The sequence below is a fragment of the Pseudorasbora parva genome, chromosome 20 (genome assembly GCF_024679245.1).
Source record: "Pseudorasbora parva isolate DD20220531a chromosome 20, ASM2467924v1, whole genome shotgun sequence".
Lineage (NCBI taxonomy): Eukaryota > Metazoa > Chordata > Actinopteri > Cypriniformes > Gobionidae > Pseudorasbora > Pseudorasbora parva.
In genome coordinates, this window is record NC_090191.1 from 14,633,600 (window position 1) to 14,646,258 (window position 12,659).

The window sequence follows — 12,659 nt, forward strand, 5'->3', positions numbered from 1 at the left end:
TGGAACTTTCCACTAGCCTGCAGGAAACTTGCTTCAGTCCATCAGGGGATGTAGCTCAGTGGTAGAGCGCATGCTTTGCATGTATGAGGTCCTGGGTTCAATCCCCAGCATCTCTAAGGAAAGTTATCCTTTAACTCAAACCTTTATCTGTTGCACATCTCTCTCTGCCTAATTATTTAGTTGGGAAATTAGCATCTAGCTTGAGTACAAGGCACTTGTAACTCAGCCCAACATTCACAAGGGCCAGTGGTTCAGTGGTAGAGAACATGCTTTGCATGTATGAGCTCCTGGGATCAATCTCAGCGTCTCCAAGGAAAGTTGTAGAATTGAAAAGTTTTATTTTTTATTTTTTTTTGCAACAAAGGTCCTGGTTTCAATCCCCAGCAATTTAAAGGAATGTGGAACTTTCCATTAGCCTCACACATGCAAAGTATATGCTCTACCATTGAGCTACTGCCCCTTGTGAAGGTTGTGGTGAGTTTCATGTCCCTTTTACTCAAGCTAGCATTTCAAAGCAATGTGGAACTTTCCACTAGCCTGCAGGAAACTTGCTTCATTCCGTCAGGGGATGTAGCTCAGTGGTAGAGCGCATGCTTTGCATGTATGAGGTCCTGGGTTCAATCCCCAGCATCTCCAAGGAAAGTTATCATTTAACTCAAACCTTTATCTGTTGCACATCTCTCTCTGCCTAATTATTTGGTTGGGAAATTAGCATCTAGCTTGAGTACAAGGCACATGTAACTCAGCCCAACATTCACAAGGGCCAGTGGTTCAGTGGTAGAGCATATGCTTTGCATGCATGTGGTCATGGGTTCAATCTCCAGCAACTCCAAGGATAGTTATACTTCACCTCAAAGCTTTATCTGTTGTGCATCTCTCTCTGCCTAATTTATATTTGGAAAAATGGCAGCTAGCTTGAGTATAAGGTACATGTATCTCAGCCCAACCTTCACTAGGGCCAGTGGCTCAGTGGTAGAACACATGCTTTGCATGTATGAGCTCCTGGGTTCAATCCCCACCGTCTCCAAAGAAAATTCCTGTGTCACCACGTAGAATTGTAAAGTTGTTTTGTTGGATTTTTTTTGCAACAAATGTCCTGGGTTCAATCCCCAGCATTTTAAAGCAATTTGGAACTTTCCTTTAGCCTCATACATGCAAAGTTTATACTCTACCATTGAGCTACTGCCCCCTGTGAAGGTTGTGGTGAGTTTCATGTCCCTTTTACTCAAGCTAGCATTTCTTAGCAATGTGGAACTTTCCACTCGCCTGCAGGAAACTTTCTTCAGTCCATCAGGGGATGTAGCTCAGTGGTAGAGCGCATACTTTGCATGTATGAGGTCCTGGGTTCAATCCCCAGCATCTCCAAGAGTCATCCTTTAACTCAAAGCTTTTTCTGTTGCACATCTCTCTCTGCCTAATTTTTTAGTTGGGAAATTTGCATCTAGCTTGAGTACAAGGCACTTGTAACTCAGCCCAACATTCACAAGGGCCAGTGGTTCAGTGGTAGAGAACATGCTTTGCATGTATGAGCTCCTCGGTTCAATCTCAGCGTCTCCAAGGAAAGTTGAAGAATTGAAAAGATTTATTTTTTATTTTTTTTGCAACAAAGGTCCTGGTTTCAATCCACAGCAATTTAAAGGAATGTGGAACTTTCCATTAGCCTCACACATGCAAAGTAAATGCTCTACCATTGAGCTACTGCCCCTTGTGAAGGTTGTGGTGAGTTTCATGTCCCTTTTACTCAAGCTAGCATTTCAAAGCAATGTGGAACTTTCCACTAGCCTGCAGGAAACTTGCTTCATTCCGTCAGGGGATGTAGCTCAGTGGTAGAGCGCATGCTTTGCATGTATGAGGTCCTGGGTTCAATCCCCAGCATCTCCAAGGAAAGTTATCATTTAACTCAAACCTTTATCTGTTGCACATCTCTCTCTGCCTAATTATTTAGTTGGGAAATTAGCATCTAGCTTGAGTACAAGGCACATGTAACTCAGCCCAACATTCACAAGGGCCAGTGGTTCAGTGGTAGAGCATATGCTTTGCATGCATGTGGTCATGGGTTCAATCTCCAGCAACTCCAAGGATAGTTATACTTCACCTCAAAGCTTTATCTGTTGTGCATCTCTCTCTGCCTAATTTATATTTGGAAAAATGGCAGCTAGCTTGAGTATAAGGTACATGTATCTCAGCCCAACCTTCACTAGGGCCAGTGGCTCAGTGGTAGAACACATGCTTTGCATGTATGAGCTCCTGGGTTCAATCCCCAGCATCTCCAAAGAAAGTTCCTGTGTCACCACGTAGAATTGTAAAGTTGTTTTGTTGGATTTTTTTTGCAACAAATGTCCTGGGTTCAATCCCCAGCATTTTAAAGCAATTTGGAACTTTCCTTTAGCCTCATACATGCAAAGCATATACTCTACCATTAAGCTACTGCCCCCTGTGAAGGTTGTGGTGAGTTTCATGTCCCTTTTACTCAAGCTAGCACTTCAAAGCAATGTGGAACTTTCCACTAGCCTGCAGGAAACTTGCTTCACTCCATCAGGGGATGTAGCTCAGTGGTAGAGCGCATGCTTTGCATGTATGAGGTCCTGGGTTCAATCCCCAGCATCTCCAAGGAAAGTTTTCCTTTAACTCAAACCTTTATCTGTTGCACATCTCTCTCTGCCTAATTATTTAGTTGGAAAATTAGCATCTAGCTTGAGTACAAAGCACATGTAACTCAGCCCAAAATTCACAAGGGCCAGTGGTTCAGTGGTACAGCACATGCTTTGCATGTATGAGCTCCTGTGTTCAATCTCAGCGTCTCTAAGGAAAGTTGTAGAATTGAAAAGTTTTATTTTTTTTTTTTTTTTGCAACAAAGGTCCTGGTTTCAATCCCCAGCAATTTAAAGGAATGTGGAACTTTCCATTAGCCTCACACATGCAAAGTATATGCTCTACCATTGAGCTACTGCCTCTTGTGAAGGTTGTGGTTAGTTACATGTCCCTTTTACTCAAGCTAGCATTTCAACGCAATGTGGAACTTTCCACTAGGCTGCAGGAAACTTGCTTCAGTCCATCAGGGGATGTAGCTCAGTGGTAGACTGCATGCTTTGCATGTATGAGGTCCTGGGTTCAATCCCCAGCATCTCCAAGAAAGTCATCCTTTAACTCAAAGCTTTTTCTGTTGCACATCTCTCTCTGCCAAATTTATATTTGGAAAAATAACAACTAGCTTGAGTACAAGGCACATGTAACTCAGCACAGCTTTCTCAAGTGACAGTAGCTCAGTGGTAGAGCATATGCTTTGCATTCATGTGGTCATGGGTTCAATCCCCAGCTTCTCCAAGGAAAGTTCCTGTCTTACCACGTAGAATTGTAAAGTTATTTTGTTGGATTTTTTTGCAACAAATGTCCTGGGTTCAATCCCCAGCATTTTAAAGCAATTTGGAACTTTCCTTTAGCCTCATACATGCAAAGCACCTGCTCTACCATTGAGCTACTGCCCCTTGTGAAGGTTGTGGTGAGTTTCATGTCCCTTTTACTCAAGCTAGCATTTCAAAGCAATGTGGAACTTTCCACTAGCCTGCAGGAAACTTGCTTCAGTCCATCAGGGGATGTAGCTTAGTGGTAGAGCGCATGCTTTGCATGTATGAGGTCCTGGGTTCAATCCCCAGCATCTCCAAGGAAAGTTATCCTTTAACTCAAACCTTTATCTGTTGCACATCTCTCTCTGCCTAATTATTTAGTTGGGAAATTAGCATCTAGCTTGAGTACAAGGCACATGTAACTCAGCACAGCTTTCTCAAGTGACAGTAGCTCAGTGGTAGAGCATATGCCTTGCATTCATATGGTCATGGGTTCAATCCCCAGCATCTCCAAGGAAAGTTCCTGTGTTACCACGTAGAATTGTAAAGTTATTTTGTTGGATTTTTTTGCAACAAATGTCCTGGGTTCAATCCCCAGCATTTTAAAGCAATTTGGAACTTTCCTTTAGCCTCATACATGCAAAGCACCTGCTCTACCATTGAGCTACTGCCCCTTGTGAAGGTTGTGGTGAGTTTCATGTCCCTTTTACTCAAGCTAGCATTTCAAAGCAATGTGGAACTTTCCACTAGCCTGCAGGAAACTTGCTTCAGTCCATCAGGGGATGGAGCTCAGTGGTAGAGCGCATGCTTTGCATGTATGAGGTCCTGGGTTCAATCCCCAGCATCTCCAAGGAAAGTTATCCTTTAACTCAAACCTTTATCTGTTGCACATCTCTCTCTGCCTAATTATTTAGTTGGGAAATTAGCATCTAGCTTGAGTACAAGGCACTTGTAACTCAGCCCAACATTCACAAGGGCCAGTGGTTCAGTGGTAGAGAACATGCTTTGCATGTATGAGCTCCTGGGATCAATCTCAGCGTCTCCAAGGAAAGTTGTAGAATTGAAAAGTTTTTTTTTTTATTTTTTTTTGCAACAAAGGTCCTGGTTTCAATCCCCAGCAATTTATAGGAATGTGGAACTTTCCATTAGCCTCACACATGCAAAGTAAATGCTCTTCCATTGAGCTACTGCCTCTTGTGAAGGTTGTGGTGAGTTACATGTCCCTTTTACTCAAGCTAGCATTTCAACGCAATGTGGAACTTTCCACTAGGCTGCAGGAAACTTGCTTCAGTCCATCAGGGGATGTAGCTCAGTGGTAGAGCGCATGCTTTGCATGTATGAGGTCCTGGGTTCAATCCGCAGCATCTCCAAGGAAAGTTATCCTTTAACTCAAACCTTTATCTGTTGCACATCTCTCTCTGCCTAATTTTTTAGTTGGGAAATTAGCATCTAGCTTGAGTACAAGGCACTTGTAACTCAGCCCAACATTCACAAGGGCCAGTGGTTCAGTGGTAGAGAACATGCTTTGCATGTATGAGCTCCTGGGTTCAATCTCACCGTCTCCAAGGAAAGTTGTAGAATTGAAAAGTTTTATTTTTTATTTTTTTTGCAACAAATGTCCTGGGTTCAATCCCCAGCATTTTAAAGCAATTTGGAACTTTCCTTTAGCCTCATACATGCAAAGCACCTGCTCTACCATTGAGCTACTGCCCCTTGTGAAGGTTGTGGTGAGTTTCATGTCCCTTTTACTCAAGCTAGCATTTCAAAGCAATGTGGAACTTTCCACTAGCCTGCAGGAAACTTGCTTCAGTCCATCAGGGGATGTAGCTCAGTGGTAGAGCGCATGCTTTGCATGTATGAGGTCCTGGGTTCAATCCCCAGCATCTCCAAGGAAAGTTATCCTTTAACTCAAACCTTTATCTGTTGCACATCTCTCTCTGCCTAATTATTTAGTTGGGAAATTAGCATCTAGCTTGAGTACAAGGCACTTGTAACTCAGCCCAACATTCACAAGGGCCAGTGGTTCAGTGGTAGAGAACATGCTTTGCATGTATGAGCTCCTGGGATCAATCTCAGCGTCTCCAAGGAAAGTTGTAGAATTGAAAAGTTTTTTTTTTAAGTTTTTTTTGCAACAAAGGTCCTGGTTTCAATCCCCAGCAATTTATAGGAATGTGGAACTTTCCATTAGCCTCACACATGCAAAGTATATGCTCTTCCATTGAGCTACTGCCTCTTGTGAAGGTTGTGGTGAGTTACATGTCCCTTTTACTCAAGCTAGCATTTTAACGCAATGTGGAACTTTCCACTAGCCTGCAGGAAACTTGCTTCAGTCCATCAGGGGATGTAGCTCAGTGGTAGACCGCATGCTTTGCATGTATTAGGTCCTGGGTTCAATCCCCAGCATCTCCAAGGAAAGTTTTCCTTTAACTCAAACCTTTATCTGTTGCACATCTCTCTCTGCCTAATTATTTAGTTGGAAAATTAGGAAACTTAGGAATTTTAGTAGGAATTAGGAAACTTGCTTCAGTCCATCAGGGCATGTAGCTCAGTGGTAGAGCGCATGCTTTGCATGTATGAGGTCCTGGGTTCAATCCCCAGCATCTCCAAGAAATTCATCCTTTAACTCAAAGCTTTATCTGTTGCACATCTCTCTCTGCCAAATTTATATTTGGAAAAATAACAACTAGCTTGAGTACAAGGCACATGTAACTCAACACAGCTTTCTCAAGTGCCAGTAGCTCAGTGGTAGAGCATATGCTTTGCATGCATGTGGTCATGGGTTCAATCTCCAGCAACTCCAAGGATAGTTATACTTCACCTCAAAGCTTTATCTGTTGTGCATCTCTCTCTGCCTAATTTATATTTGGAAAAATGGCAGCTAGCTTGAGTATAAGGTACATGTATCTCAGCCCAACCTTCACTAGGGCCAGTGGCTCAGTGGTAGAACACATGCTTTGCATGTATGAGCTCCTGGTGCTTTATCTGGTGCTCTACCATTGAGCTACTGCCTCTTGTGAAGGTTGTGGTGAGTTACATGTCCCTTTTTACTCAAGCTAGCATTTCAACGCAATGGGGAACTTTCCACTAGGCTGCAGGAAACTTGCTTCAGTTCATCAGGGGATGTAGCTCAGTGGTAGAGCGCATGCTTTGCATGTATGAGGTCCTGGGTTCAAACCCCAGCATCTCCAAGGAAAGTTATCCTTTAACTCAAACCTTTATCTGTTGCACATCTCTCTCTGCCTAATTTTTTAGTTGGGAAATTAGCATCTAGCTTGAGTACAAGGCACTTGTAACTCAGCCCAACATTCACAAGGGCCAGTGGTTCAGTGGTAGAGAACATGCTTTGCAAGTATGAGCTCCTGGGTTCAATCTCAGCGTCTCCAAGGAAAGTTGTAGAATTGAAAAGCTTTATTTTTTATTTTTTTTGCAACAAAGGTCCTGGTTTCAATCCCCAGCAATTTAAAGGAATGTGGAACTTTCCATTAGCCTCACACATGCAAAGTATATGCTCTACCATTGAGCTACTGCCCCTTGTGAAGGTTGTGGTGAGTTTCATGTCCCTTTTACTCAAGCTAGCATTTCAAAGCAATGTGGAACTTTCCACTAGCCTGCAGGTAACTTGCTTCATTCCGTCAGGGGATGTAGCTCAGTGGTAGAGCGCATGCTTTGCATGTATGAGGTCCTGGGTTCAATCCCCAGCATCTCCAAGGAAAGTTATCATTTAACTCAAACCTTTATCTGTTGCACATCTCTCTCTGCCTAATTATTTAGTTGGGAAATTAGCATCTAGCTTGAGTACAAGGCACATGTAACTCAGCCCAACATTCACAAGGGCCAGTGGTTCAGTGGTAGAGCATATGCTTTGCATGCATGTGGTCATGGGTTCAATCTCCAGCAACTCCAAGGATAGTTATACTTCACCTCAAAGCTTTATCTGTTGTGAATCTCTCTCTGCCTAATTTATATTTGGAAAAATGGCAGCTAGCTTGAGTATAAGGTACATGTATCTCAGCCCAACCTTCACTAGGGCCAGTGGCTCAGTGGTAGAACACATGCTTTGCATGTATGAGCTCCTGGGTTCAATCCCCAGCGTCTCCAAAGAAAGTTCCCGTGTCACCACGTAGAATTGTAAAGTTGTTTTGTTGGATTTTTTTTGCAACAAATGTCCTGGGTTCAATCCCCAGCATTTTAAAGCAATTTGGAACTTTCCTTTAGCCTCATACAGGCAAAGCATATACTCTACCATTGAGCTACTGCCCCCTGTGAAGGTTGTGGTGAGTTTCATGTCCCTTTTACTCAAGCTAGCATTTCTTAGCAATGTGGAACTTTCCACTCGCCTGCAGGAAACTTGCTTCAGTCCATCAGGGGATGTAGCTCAGTGGTAGAGCGCATGCTTTGCATGTATGAGGTCCTGGGTTCAATCCCCAGCATCTCCAAGAAAGTCATCCTTTAACTCAAAGCTTTTTCTGTTGCACATCTCTCTCTGCCTAATTTTTTAGTTGGGAAATTTGCATCTAGCTTGAGTACAAGGCACTTGTAACTCAGCCCAACATTCACAAGGGCCAGTGGTTCAGTGGTAGAGAACATGCTTTGCATGTATGAGCTCCTCGGTTCAATCTCAGCGTCTCCAAGGAAAGTTGTAGAATTGAAAAGATTTATTTTTTATTTTTTTTGCAACAAAGGTCCTGGTTTCAATCCCCAGCAATTTAAAGGAATGTGGAACTTTCCATTAGCCTCACACATGCAAAGTATATGCTCTACCATTGAGCTACTGCCCCTTGTGAAGGTTGTGGTGAGTTTCATGTCCCTTTTACTCAAGCTAGCATTTTAAAGCAATGTGGAACTTTCCACTAGCCTGCGGGAAACATGCTTCAGTCCATCAGGGGATGTAGCTCAGTGGTAGAGCGCATGCTTTGCATGTATGAGGTCCTGGGTTCAATCCCCAGCATCTCCAAGGAAAGTTTTCCTTTAACTCAAACCTTTATCTGTTGCACATCTCTCTCTGCCTAATTATTTAGTTGGAAAATTAGCATCTAGCTTGAGTACAAAGCACATGTAACTCAGCTCAACATTCACAAGGGCCAGTGGTTCAGTGGTACAGCACATGCTTTGCATGTATGAGCTCCTGGGTTCAATCTCAGCGTCTCCAAGGAAAGTTGTAGAATTGAAAAGTTTTATTTTTTATTTTTTTTTTGCAACAAAGGTCCTGGTTTCAATCCCCAGCAATTTAAAGGAATGTGGAACTTTCCATTAGCCTCACACATGCAAAGTATATGCTCTACCATTGAGCTACTGCCTCTTGTGAAGGTTGTGGTGAGTTACATGTCCCTTTTACTCAAGCTAGCATTTCAACGCAATGTGGAACTTTCCACTAGGCTGCAGGAAACTTGCTTCAGTCCATCAGGGGATGTAGCTCAGTGGTAGACCGCATGCTTTGCATCTATGAGGTCCTGGGTTCAATCCCCAGCATCTCCACGGAAAGTTATCCGTTATCCTTAAACCTTTATCTGTTGCACATCTCTCTCTGCCTAATTTTTTAGTTGGGAAATTTGCATCTAGCTTGAGTACAAGGCACTTGTAACTCAGCCCAACATTCACAAGGGCCAGTGGTTCAGTAGTAGAGAACATGCTTTGCTTGTATGAGCTCCTGGGTACAATCTCAGCGTCTCCAAGGAAAGTTGTAGAATTAAAAAGTTTTATTTTTTATTTTTTTTGCAACAAAGGTCCTGGTTTCAATCCCCAGCAATTTAAAGGAATGTGGAACTTTCCATTAGCCTCACACATGCAAAGTATATGCTCTACCATTGAGCTACTGCCTCTTGTGAAGGTTGTGGTGAGTTACATGTCCCTTTTACTCAAGCTAGCATTTCAAAGCAATGTGGAACTTTCCACTCGCCTGCAGGAAACTTGCGTTAGTCCATCAGGGGATGTAGCTCAGTGGTAGAGCACATGCTTTGCATGTATGAGTTCCTGGGTTCAATCCCCAGCATCTCCAAGAAAGTCATCCTTTAACTCAAAGCTTTTTCTGTTGCACATCTCTCTCTGCCTAATTTTTTAGTTGGGAAATTTGCATCTAGCTTGAGTACAAGGCACTTGTAACTCAGCCCAACATTCACAAGGGCCAGTGGTTCAGTGGTAGAGAACATGCTTTGCATGTATGAGCTCCTCGGTTCAATCTCAGCGTCTCCAAGGAAAGTTGTAGAATTGAAAAGATTTATTTTTTATTTTTTTTGCAACAAAGGTCCTGGTTTCAATCCCCAGCAATTTAAAGGAATGTGGAACTTTCCATTAGCCTCACACATGCAAAGTATATGCTCTACCATTGAGCTACTGCCCCTTGTGAAGGTTGTGGTGAGTTTCATGTCCCTTTTACTCAAGCTAGCATTTTAAAGCAATGTGGAACTTTCCACTAGCCTGCGGGAAACATGCTTCAGTCCATCAGGGGATGTAGCTCAGTGGTAGAGCGCATGCTTTGCATGTATGAGGTCCTGGGTTCAATCCCCAGCATCTCCAAGGAAAGTTTTCCTTTAACTCAAACATTTATCTGTTGCACATCTCTCTCTGCCTAATTATTTAGTTGGAAAATTAGCATCTAGCTTGAGTACAAAGCACATGTAACTCAGCCCAACATTCACAAGGGCCAGTGGTTCAGTGGTACAGCACATGCTTTGCATGTATGAGCTCCTGGGTTCAATCTCAGCGTCTCCAAGGAAAGTTGTAGAATTGAAAAGTTTTATTTTTTATTTATTTTTTGCAACAAAGGTCCTGGTTTCAATCCCCAGCAATTTAAAGGAATGTGGAACTTTCCATTAGCCTCACACATGCAAAGTATATGCTCTACCATTGAGCTACTGCCTCTTGTGAAGGTTGTGGTGAGTTACATGTCCCTTTTACTCAAGCTAGCATTTCAACGCAATGTGGAACTTTCCACTAGGCTGCAGGAAACTTGCTTCAGTCCATCAGGGGATGTAGCTCAGTGGTAGACCGCATGCTTTGCATCTATGAGGTCCTGGGTTCAATCCCCAGCATCTCCATGGAAAGTTATCCGTTATCCTTAAACCTTTATCTGTTGCACATCTCTCTCTGCCTAATTTTTTAGTTGGGAAATTTGCATCTAGCTTGAGTACAAGGCACTCGTAACTCAGCCCAACATTCACAAGGGCCAGTGGTTCAGTAGTAGAGAACATGCTTTGCATGTATGAGCTCCTGGGTACAATCTCAGCGTCTCCAAGGAAAGTTGTAGAATTAAAAAGTTTTATTTTTTATTTTTTTTGCAACAAAGGTCCTGGTTTCAATCCCCAGCAATTTAAAGGAATGTGGAACTTTCCATTAGCCTCACACATGCAAAGTATATGCTCTACCATTGAGCTACTGCCTCTTGTGAAGGTTGTGGTGAGTTACATGTCCCTTTTACTCAAGCTAGCATTTCAAAGCAATGTGGAACTTTCCACTCGCCTGCAGGAAACTTGCGTTAGTCCATCAGGGGATGTAGCTCAGTGGTAGAGCACATGCTTTGCATGTATGAGTTCCTGGGTTCAATCCCCAGCATCTCCAAGAAAGTCATCCTTTAACTCAAAACTTTATCTGTTGCACATCTCTCTCTGCCAAATTTATATTTTGAAAAATAGCAACTAGCTTGAGTACAAGGCAAATGTAACTCAGCACAGCTTTCTCAAGTGCCAGTAGCTCAGTGGTAGAGCATATGCTTTGCATGCATGTGGTCATGGGTTCAATCCCCAGCTACTCCAAAGGATATTGTCCTTCAACACTAAGCTTTATCTGTTGCGCATCTCTCACTGCCTAATTTATATTTGGAAAAATAGCAACTAGCTTGAGTATAAGGTACATGTAACTCAGCCCAACCTTCACAAGTCCAGTGGCTCAGTGGTAGAGCGCATGCTTTGTATGTATGAGCTCCTGGGTTCAATCCCCAGTGTCTCCAAAGAAATTTGTTGAATTGTAAGGATTTTTTTGTATTTTTTTTGCAAAAAACTTTTGCAAAAAAGGTCCTGGGTTCAATCCCCAGCATTTAAAGCAATTTGGAACTTTCCATTAGCCTAATACATGCAAAGCATATGCTCTACCATTGAGCTACTGCCCCTTGTGATGGTTGTGGTGAGTTTCATGTCCCTTTTACTCAAGCTAGCATTTCAAAGCAATGTGGAACTTTCCACTAGCCTGCAGGAAACTTGCTTCAGTCCATCAGGGGATGTAGCTCAGTGGTAGAGCGCATGCTTTGCATGTATGAGGTCCTGGGTTCAATCACCATTTCCAAGGAAAGTTTTCCTTTAACTCAAACCTTTATCTGTTGCACATCTCTCTCTGCCTAATTATTTAGTTGGAAAATTAGCATCTAGCTTGAGTACAAGGCACATGTAACTCAGCCCAACATTCACAAGGGCCAGTGGTTCAGTGGTAGAGCACATGCTTTGCATGTATGAGCTCCTGGGTTCAATCTCAGCATCTCCAAGGAAAGTTGAAGAATTGAAAAGTTTTATTTTTTATTTTTTTTGCAACAAAAGTCCTGGTTTCAATCCCCAGCAATTTAAAGGAATGTGGAACTTTCCATTAGCCTCACACATGCAAAGTATATGCTCTACCATTGAGCAACTGCCTCTTGTGAAGGTTGTGGTGAGTTACATGTTCCTTTTACTCAAGCTAGCATTTCAACGCAATGTGGAACTTTCCACTAGGCTGCAGGAAACTTGCTTCAGTCCATCAGGGGATGTAGCTCAGTGGTAGAGTGCATGCTTTGCATGTATGAGGTCCTGGGTTCAATCCCCAGCATCTCCAAGAAAGTCATCCTTTAACTCAAAGCTTTATCTGTTGCACATCTCTCTCTGCCAAATTTATATTTGGAAAAATAACAACTAGCTTGAGTACAAGGCACATGTAACTCAACACAGCTTTCTCAAGTGCCAGTAGCTCAGTGGTAGAGCATATGCTTTGCATGCATGTGGTCATGGGTTCAATCTCCAGCAACTCCAAGGATAGTTATACTTCACCTCAAAGCTTTATCTGTTGTGCATCTCTCTCTGCCTAATTTATATTTGGAAAAATGGCAGCTAGCTTGAGTATAAGGTACATGTATCTCAGCCCAACCTTCACTAGGGCCAGTGGCTCAGTGGTAGAACACATGCTTTGCATGTATGAGCTCCTGGGTTCAATCCCCACCGTCTCCAAAGAAAGTTCCCGTGTCACCACGTAGAATTGTAAAGTTGTTTTGTTGGATTTTTTTGCAACAAATGTCCTGGGTTCAATCCCCAGCATTTTAAAGCAATTTGGAACTTTCCTTTAGCCTCATACATGCAACGC

The 12,659-nt window shown here is 42.8% G+C and overlaps 13 non-coding genes across 13 annotated transcripts; all 13 read left to right on the top strand.

Annotated features, from left to right (window-relative positions):
* Positions 1-44: 44 nt before the first annotated feature.
* Positions 45-116, top strand: trnaa-ugc (transfer RNA alanine (anticodon UGC)). Its single transcript has one exon. It is a non-coding gene; the product is annotated as a tRNA-Ala (tRNA).
* A 448-nt stretch (positions 117-564) lies between these two features.
* On the top strand, positions 565-636 carry trnaa-ugc (transfer RNA alanine (anticodon UGC)). The gene has a single exon. It is a non-coding gene; the product is annotated as a tRNA-Ala (tRNA).
* A 657-nt stretch (positions 637-1,293) lies between these two features.
* On the top strand, positions 1,294-1,365 carry trnaa-ugc (transfer RNA alanine (anticodon UGC)). The gene has a single exon. It is a non-coding gene; the product is annotated as a tRNA-Ala (tRNA).
* A 444-nt stretch (positions 1,366-1,809) lies between these two features.
* trnaa-ugc (transfer RNA alanine (anticodon UGC)) lies at positions 1,810-1,881 on the top strand. Its single transcript has one exon. It is a non-coding gene; the product is annotated as a tRNA-Ala (tRNA).
* A 657-nt stretch (positions 1,882-2,538) lies between these two features.
* trnaa-ugc (transfer RNA alanine (anticodon UGC)) lies at positions 2,539-2,610 on the top strand. The gene has a single exon. It is a non-coding gene; the product is annotated as a tRNA-Ala (tRNA).
* Positions 2,611-3,589: 979 nt separating this feature from the next.
* On the top strand, positions 3,590-3,661 carry trnaa-ugc (transfer RNA alanine (anticodon UGC)). The gene has a single exon. It is a non-coding gene; the product is annotated as a tRNA-Ala (tRNA).
* A 1,500-nt stretch (positions 3,662-5,161) lies between these two features.
* On the top strand, positions 5,162-5,233 carry trnaa-ugc (transfer RNA alanine (anticodon UGC)). The gene has a single exon. It is a non-coding gene; the product is annotated as a tRNA-Ala (tRNA).
* A 1,227-nt stretch (positions 5,234-6,460) lies between these two features.
* Positions 6,461-6,532, top strand: trnaa-ugc (transfer RNA alanine (anticodon UGC)). Its single transcript has one exon. It is a non-coding gene; the product is annotated as a tRNA-Ala (tRNA).
* Positions 6,533-6,979: 447 nt separating this feature from the next.
* trnaa-ugc (transfer RNA alanine (anticodon UGC)) lies at positions 6,980-7,051 on the top strand. Its single transcript has one exon. It is a non-coding gene; the product is annotated as a tRNA-Ala (tRNA).
* A 657-nt stretch (positions 7,052-7,708) lies between these two features.
* On the top strand, positions 7,709-7,780 carry trnaa-ugc (transfer RNA alanine (anticodon UGC)). Its single transcript has one exon. It is a non-coding gene; the product is annotated as a tRNA-Ala (tRNA).
* Positions 7,781-8,226: 446 nt separating this feature from the next.
* trnaa-ugc (transfer RNA alanine (anticodon UGC)) lies at positions 8,227-8,298 on the top strand. The gene has a single exon. It is a non-coding gene; the product is annotated as a tRNA-Ala (tRNA).
* Positions 8,299-9,785: 1,487 nt separating this feature from the next.
* On the top strand, positions 9,786-9,857 carry trnaa-ugc (transfer RNA alanine (anticodon UGC)). The gene has a single exon. It is a non-coding gene; the product is annotated as a tRNA-Ala (tRNA).
* A 2,208-nt stretch (positions 9,858-12,065) lies between these two features.
* Positions 12,066-12,137, top strand: trnaa-ugc (transfer RNA alanine (anticodon UGC)). The gene has a single exon. It is a non-coding gene; the product is annotated as a tRNA-Ala (tRNA).
* Positions 12,138-12,659: the final 522 nt, after the last annotated feature.